This window comes from Pelophylax lessonae, assembly GCF_965119305.1.
Source record: "Pelophylax lessonae genome assembly, chromosome: 9".
Lineage (NCBI taxonomy): Eukaryota > Metazoa > Chordata > Amphibia > Anura > Ranidae > Pelophylax > Pelophylax lessonae.
The window spans coordinates 193016964-193024496 of NC_138776.1; positions in this window are offsets into that span (position 1 = coordinate 193016964).

The window sequence follows — 7533 nt, forward strand, 5'->3', positions numbered from 1 at the left end:
GTGCCTCTCTCCTGTAACCATGTATATAAACACTTGGTGTACCAATATTAGTGAAAAACCGAGATTCTCATCAAAATTAAGTATAAAGTGTCCAATCACAAAATTGTAAAAAAAAATATATAATAGGTAATTCTCAGTGCTGATTATCTTCCTCCAATTTCCCTTTAATCTCCGTGATTGGGGGATTTTTAGTGATCACACATCTAGGTGTCCTAAATGCTCACCTCAGTGAGGTCAATAATACGCCTGTATCATTAGACCTGTAGTGGATGTGGCTCCTTTAATTCCTTATCCCAAAGCAGTCCTGCTCCTTCGGGGGGAGTCTCCGTCTCTCCTGACCTCGGTCCGTCTCTTTTACGTAGGGAACACAGGGAAAGTTAACCATTACATGACATCACTTCTGCAGTCGGCTGTAGTCGGCGGACAAAATTCTTGTGCAGTCTTTGCACTTTTTAACAGACACCGACAGCCCGGGAACAAAAGACGGCCGATCGTCGGCCAACGATCGGTACGTGTGTACGGGGCTTTACATTTAAAATGACTGTCAACTGTATGCAGAGAAGCGCCGCAGGACATCCGTCCCGTTCTGTCACATCACTTCCGGGTCGGTTTTTCATCCATCCGTTTGCGGATGAAAAACGGACACAATGTATGTCTATGGGATTGCGGATGTCAGCGGATGACACCACTGACATCTGTTTTTGTGTCCGTTCCGTTTTTTTAAACAGAAGAAAAATAGTTTTAAAAAAACTGAACTGAACGGAATGGACGCGAAACGGATGTCAGCGGATGGTCATCCGCTGAAATCCACAATCCCATAGACATACATTATATCCGTTTTTCATCTGCAAATGGATGGGATGAAAAACGGACATACAGACCGCCCGTGTGAAAGAACCCTAATTTTCACACAGACTAAATAATATACGCTAATTTGGGTTATTTTTACCAAAGGTATGTAGCAGTAAAAATTTTGGCCCAAATGTATGAAGAAAATTACTTTTTTGCAACATTTTATAATAGAAACTAAAAATAAGTGTTTTTTTTTTTCAAAATTTTCACTCTTTTTTCGCTTATATCACAAAAGATAAAAAACCCAGTTTTGATCAAATACCACCAAAATACAGCTCTATTTGATAAAAAATGATAACAATTTTGTTCGGGTACAGTGTAGCATGACTGAACAACTGTCATTCAAAGTGTGAAAGTGCTGAAAGCATAAAATTGGTCTGGGCAGGAATGGGGTGAAAGTGCCCTGTATTGAAGTGATTAAAGACCAGGAGCAGTGCCATGTCAAGCTGACCAATATTTCCCATAGATGCCAATGAGCACTGAAAACTGGTCTAGGCAGGAAGGGGGTGAAAGTGTCCTGTAGTGGTTAAGAAGAATCCTATGACAACATTTTAAAACAAAACAGCGTGTAGTCTCTCCCCAAAATCTACACCAGGCCCTTTGAGTCTGGTATAGATTTTAAAGTGAACTCCACACCAAAATTTGTAAAAAAAAAAAAACTGCGTGGGGTCCCCCCTAAAATTCATACCAGACCCTTATCCGAGTATGCAGCCTGGCAGGCCAGGAAAGGGAGGATGAGCGAGCGCCCCCCTCCTGAACCATACCAGGCCGCTTTCCCTCAACATAGGGAGGGTGCTTTGGGGTGCCCCCCAAAGCACCTTGTCCCCATGTTGATGTGGACAAGGGCCTCTTCCTGACAACCCTGGGCTGTGGTTGTTGGGGTCTGTGGGCCTGGGGCTTATCGAAATCTGGAAACCCCCTTTAACAAGTGGGCCCCCAGATCCCCGCCCCCCTATATCAATGGGTATTGGGCCCCCCCTATGTGAATGGGTACTGAGCCCCCCTGCCCCAAAGCCCCCACCCCCACGCCAAAAAAAAAAACCGGCGTGGGGTTCCCCTTGAATTCCGGAATGGGGGGGGGTCTCTTTGCTGTTATTTTTTTTATTTTTTTCATTTTTTTATCTGTATTTTCAGGAGCCGACAATACATTACAGCCGCAAGCAAGTTTAAATGACATTTTTTCCTTTAGAAATGTTAGTAATGCAGCAAGATCCATACATCGTACAGATGCAACACTTTGCAGGCACATTAGGAGACTCCCCAGGCACGATATTTAAAGGACTTTTTCATTTTTATTGTTTCACTTTAGGCATCTTTAAAATCACTGTTCCTTTAAAAACGATTGTTTTAAAAAAAAATTGCATTGATACATGTCCTCCAGGGCAGTACCCAGGTCCCCATACACTTTTTATGGCAATAACTTGCATATAAGTCTTTAAACTGAGGACTTTTGATTTTTCATGTTCATGTCCCATAGACTTTAATGGAGTTTGCATGTTCGCTAGTACCTTTCCCCTGTTCAAGATATTCTGGTGCGAACTGAACAGGGGGTTGTTCGACCGTTCTCCCTACTTGGGACCTGCATCTTACCCCCATATTTGAAAGGATTATAAAGATGCATGGAGATCACAGGAACAACAGGCATCCCACTGAACAGGAGAACAGAGCCTCCAGGTGTCTTTATTATCCCTTCACCATCCCATGTTTGGTCTAATGAATAAGTTGGGGACCTATCTTACTCTGAGTTCCAATCTTGGAGCAGTAGTCTTTATGAGGAATTCGAGTTTCCCCTAATACCAAGCTCAGAGCTCATCCCCTGGAATTATAGGTGACTGGCACATTTTAGGGAAAGCAGGAAACTGGAAGCTTTCACCAATGTGTTGTAAGCAAGCAACCTTTGGGCCCAACTGTCCATGCTTCATGACTGGGCTTTTCATTAGCTTTATAGGGAGCTCCGTCTTCCTCTTTCCTGAGGGGTTGGTTATATAGGAGAATTATACACAGTGTTTAGTGTTTCTTGTTTTTCTGCTTATTAGAACACTTGTTATACAGTACTCTTCTTTCCAACCCCCCCCTCCCCTCTTTTCTTTTCATCCGCTGCTTACCTTTAGTCTACAAAGAGGAGGACAGGAGTTCTTTCCCTGTCCTTTTTTTTCTCTGTGTTCTCCCCTCCCATTCCCATCCCCTGCACCCACTCCTTTAGTCCTCCACTCCTACACAGACCATATCCTCACGTGACAGGACACACTCAACATTCCCATAATGACTTCTTAACATGCACAATCTCAAAGAGTCACCCCCAAATTACCTACTAAAATACACACCTGGAATGTAAAAGGTCTCAACATCCATGAGAAGAGATCAAGAGTGTTGGGTGATTTATGAAGAGCAAGAGTACATTCTTTCTTCAAGCATTTCTTTAAGAAACTCACTTTCTAACAAGGAAAGTGGAGAAACTCCCTAACATCTGCTACCCTCATGCCTATAATGGGACATCCATGGACTCTAGATCCAGATGCGTGAGCACTGTAATAGGGTGTTTTGCCAAATGGGAGTTCAAAGATTTACAAGCGGACAATCAAGGCTGTTATGCTCCATGTAAACGGGACGTTGTAAATGGCCGTTTAGGAGCAGTTGGGCGTTTTTTTCAGAAGCCCCTGAACCCACCTACATTCTATCTTATCTGTCCATGTACACAGGGTCGTTTACAGTAATTTGCAGGCAGTTGAGTTCATGGACGTTTTTTGGAACGCAAATTGCGTTCGAACGTGTGTTTCCCAGCGTTTCAAACGCAGAAACGCGGCCGAACATGCCCAAACGTGACCGGACGTGATGAACGTACGTTCAGCCACGTTATAAGTTTTTTTTCTTCCATTCAAAATCATTGGTTCCCTATGGGAGCCTATTGATTTGAATGGAAATCGCACCACAAGTCGGATCCGACTTGCGGCGCGACTTGCACTGTGAGAATCTTGAGGGGGAACTCCACGCCAAAAATGGGAAAAAAAACTGCGTGGGGGTCCCCCCCAGGTTCCAAACCAGGCCCTTCGGGTCTGGTATGGAATTTGAGGGTAGCCCCATGCCGAAAAAACGGCGTGGGGTCCCCCCAAAATCCATACCAGACCCTTATCCGAGCATGCAGCCCGGTAGGGCAGGAAGAGGGAGGGGACGAGCGAGCGGCCCCACCCCCCCTGGACCATACCAGGCCACATGCCCTCAACATGGGGGGGTGTTGGTGCTTTGGGGCAGGGGGAGCTCTGCACCCCCCACCTCAAAGCACCTTGCCCCCATGTTGATGGGGACAAGGGCCTCATCCCCACAACCCTTGGCGGTGGTTGTGGGGGTCTGCGGGCAGGGGGCTCATCGGAATCTGGAAGCCCCCTTTAACAAGGGGGCCCCCCAGATCCCGGACCCCCTTCCTATGTGAATGGGTATGGGGTACACTGTACCCCTACACATTCACCCCATAAAAGGCAGTGTATGTAAATAACGACAGGAGACGTTTTGGAAAGTTTATTAAAAATCTTCATCTGTTCTTCTCTGCTCTGGTCTTCTCCCTCTCCTGGTCTTCTGCTCTTTTGCTGTCCGCTCTTCTGCTCTTTTGCCCTCGGCTCTTCTCTTCTTCTTCTTCCTCCGGTCCTCCTCCGACTATGTCTCCGATGATTATGCCGGTCTCCGGTCTCTGCAGCTTGTTATATAGCCATTGCGGGCGTGGCCCCCGATGACGTCATTGGGAGGCCCTGCCCCCTCATGTCACAGATGACTCATCTGTGACATGAGGGGGCGGGGCCTCCCAATGGAGACATCGTCGGAGGAGGACCGGAGGAAGAAGAAGAAGAGAAGAGCTGAGGGAAAAAGAGCATAAGAGCATACCCATTCACATAGGGAGGGGTCCGGGATCTGGGGGGCCCCCTTGTTAAAGGGGGCTTCCAGATTCCGATGAGCCCCCTGCCCGCAGACCCCCACAACCACCGGCCAGGGTTGTGGGGATGAGGCCCTTGTTCCCATCAACATGGGGGCAAGGTGCTTTGAGGTGGGGGGTGCAGAGCTCCCCCTGCCCCAGAGCACCAACACCCCCATGTTGAGGGCATGTGGCCTGGTATGGTCCAGGGGGGGTGGGGCTGCTCGCTCATCCCCTCCCCCTTCCTGCCCTACCGGGCTGCATGCTCAGTTAAGGGTCTAGTATGGATTTTGGGGGGAACCCCACGCAGTTTTTTTGGCGTGTGCTACCCTCAAATTCCATACCAGACCCGAAGGGCCTGGTTTGGAACCTGGAGGGGACCCCCACGCAGTTTTTTTCCCGTTTTTGGTGTGGAGTTCCCCCTCAAGATTCTCAGTGCAAGTCGTGCCGCAAGTCGGATCCGACTTGCGGTGCGACTTCCATTCAAATCAATAGGCTCCCGTAGGGAACCATTGATTTTGAATAGAGGCAGAAAAAACGCTGCTAAAAGCAACGTGGCCAAACGTGCAATAACGCAAATGGAAAAAGCTACTGAAAGCACGTTTAACAGCTGCTTTTTCCCGGCGTCAGAACTAGCTTTGCAGGACGTTTTTTCTAACGTCCCGTGTACATGGAGCCTTAGTTGTTTGTAAAGATATACCATAAGGGACACTGGTGACATTAATCAACATCTATGTCCTAAATTTTAACCAAATAGAAGAAACTTATTTAGACAATTTCTTTACATTTGTAGGTGGTGACCTAAATGGGCATCTCCAGCAACACATAGGTGGCATAGTCTACTCAGTGTGCCGTGCTAGTTAGATGGTGATCTCTACTGGATATCTACAACTACACATCTCGCCTCTTGTACTTGTTTCTCTGTCATTTTAGGATGATCCCTAAAGCAGAGCACTGGGTAGACGTGTGGCAAATATTTTAAACAATAATAGAAAGTATACATTTTATTAGTCTGCTAACCAGTCCCATTTCTGGATTGAATATTTCTTCAACAAACAATCTAAATTACAATGTGTTGTCAACTCCAGTGATACTTGTACACTCTCAAATCATGCTCTTGATGCACTAGAAATGTGGCCTAATCAGAAAATTCATAAAATTTGGCATAGAAACTGGATTTATCCCCTTTACAAGATTATGAGGTTTAACGGGGGGTTTCTTTGAAACTCTCTACATACTTCCCTTAAATCAACAAGTGAAGATTTCTCTACTGACGCTCTGGGAAGCCAAAAAGTATTTCATCAGAGGGGTTCTTTTCTCCCAAGGTTCCAAGTGCAGAAAACATTTTGGAATTTCTGTCTTGGAAATTCTGTCTTGGAATTTCTGTCACTAAAAAAAAAAAAATTGGCCCTCTTGGTCCTTAGGTCTTACAGATTCTCCTGGAAAAGACTAGAAGATTTCCTCTCCTATAAGATAAAGACCCAACATGCCAGATTTAGAAAACTTTTTTCATGAGACTGATAATAAACTAAGCAGAATACTAGCTAGAGCCCTTAAAGAAACAAGATTATAGTCATAATTTACAGTGAAAGATTCAGGCAAAGGAAAATTTCTGCATTTGCTGTCTCAACCATTGGTAAGAGCATTTAACTCGGTTCATGACAGCCACTACATTCTCTTAGATACGCTTACAGCAACCATTATTATTATTCCCAAGAAGGGAAAGTTCCAAAACAATGTTCCAGTTATCACCCAATCTTCCTATTAAATAGTGACCTGAAAATCTTTACCAAAAACTTGGCAAATAGGATGCTCCCCTTAATGCAAATAGTTAGTGCATAGCGATCAGGCAGGTTTCGCCCCAAACAGAGAAGCAAATGGTAACACTACCAGGGCGCACAATGCTATCCATTTGGCCCATCACACTGACACCCCCACCCTTCTCTTTTCATCATGCTGAAAAAGCATTTGATCGTGTAGAGTGGACCTTAATGAAGGCTGTTCTACAACACCTCAGGGCGGGAGAAAAACATGGGAAATGGTAGAGGAGATATATTCCCATGCTATGAAAACAGTAAAAATCAACCAGGTCTCCTCAGACCATTTTGAAATATTCAATGGATTGAGACAGGGATGTCTGTTAACTGCCCTAATTTTTATCATTACATTTGAACACCACCCCCCCCCCCCCCCCCTTATGTCAAATTAGAGCTAATACCAACATTACAGGCTTACCATCTCTGAACGGGAAACGTAAAGTAGCGGGATACGCTGGCAACTTACTTTTTTTCATTACGCGCCCAACTGCAACTTTTCCCAACCGACTTGAAGAGTTCAAAGATTATGGTCAGCATTCTAACTTTAAAATTAATTGACAAAAATTCAGAAGTCCTGAATATTATACTTCCTCGTCATACCATTACCAACATCAAATCTTATTTTTCTTTCAGACGGCCTACCAATATATCACCTACCTTGGCACATGCCTTACCAATTAATATACTTTTTGCTGCAAACTTTCCGTTGCTCGTAACCAAAATTAAAAAAGACCTTATGAGATGGTTCTCACATTTTTAATGATTTGGGAGGAACAGCATTTTTAAGATGGATGTCCTCCCCAAACTGCTATATTTACTTCAAACCCCTCCTGAAAATATCCCTAAAATAACACTTAATCAGGTTTAGATCTTAGCAACTTTATATGGGCACAAAAATCCTATAGACTGTGTTATTTTCTTTAGTCTCAGCCCAAACAGAAAGGTGTGTTGGGTTTCCCTAAC